This window comes from Bison bison, unplaced genomic scaffold (assembly GCF_000754665.1).
Source record: "Bison bison bison isolate TAMUID 2011002044 unplaced genomic scaffold, Bison_UMD1.0 scf7180017847907, whole genome shotgun sequence".
NCBI classification, from domain to species: Eukaryota; Metazoa; Chordata; class Mammalia; order Artiodactyla; family Bovidae; genus Bison; species Bison bison.
The window spans coordinates 11,998-13,032 of NW_011478480.1; positions in this window are offsets into that span (position 1 = coordinate 11,998).

Consider the following 1,035-nt stretch of genomic DNA (forward strand, 5'->3'; position numbering starts at 1 on the left):
CTTATTTATATATCCTAGCTACTTTCCCCCCTTTTTTTTTTTTTTTGGTTACCTTTACCAATAATGGTGATAACTCAGATGGAATGGAGTCCAAAGAAAAAGTGAGAGAATGAAAAAGTAGCATAAATAATTACATAGCAATTATATTTTGTTTGATGGTGAATTTTGTCATCTGATGTTCTGTCATCAACAGAACACTTCATCTCATTCTGATTTTCTGCTAACATTTCAGTCAGTTCAGTTCAGTCGCTCAGTCGTGTCTGACTCTTTGTGACCCCGTCGACTGCAGCATGCCAGGTTTCCCTGTCCACCACCAAGTCCTGGAGCTTGCTCAAATTCATATCCATCGAGTTGGTGATCCCATTCAACTATCTCATCCTCTGTCGTCCCCTTCTCCTGCCTTCAGTCTTTCCCAGCATCAGGGTCTTTTCTAAGAAGTCAGGTCTCCACATCAGGTGGGCAAAGTATTGGAGCTTCAGCTTCAGCATCAGTCTTTCCAATGAACATTCAGGGCTGATTTCCTTTTCAATTGACTGGCTTGATCTCCTTGCAGTCCAAGGGACTCTCGAGTCTTCGCCAACACCACAGTTCAAAAGCATCAATTCTTTGGCACTCAGCTTGCTTAATATTCAAACACTCACATCCATACATGACTACTGGAAAAACCATAGCTTTGAGTAGATGGACCTTTGTTGGCAAAGTAATGTCTCTGCTTTTTAATATGCTGTCTAGGTTAGTCATAGCTTTTCTTCCAAGGAGCAAGCATCTTAATTTCATGGCTGCAGTCACCCTCTGCAGTGATTTTGGAGCCCAAGAAAATAAAGTCTGCCACTGTGTCCATTGTTTCCTCCATCTATTTGCCATGAAATGATGGTACTGAATGCCATGATCTTAGTTTTTGGAATGTTGAGTTTTAAGCAAGCTTTTTCACTTTCCTCTTTCCCTTTCATCAAGTGTCTCTTTAGTTCCTATTCACTCTCTGCCATAAGGGTGGTGTCATCTGCATATCTGAGATTATTGATATTTCTCCTGGAA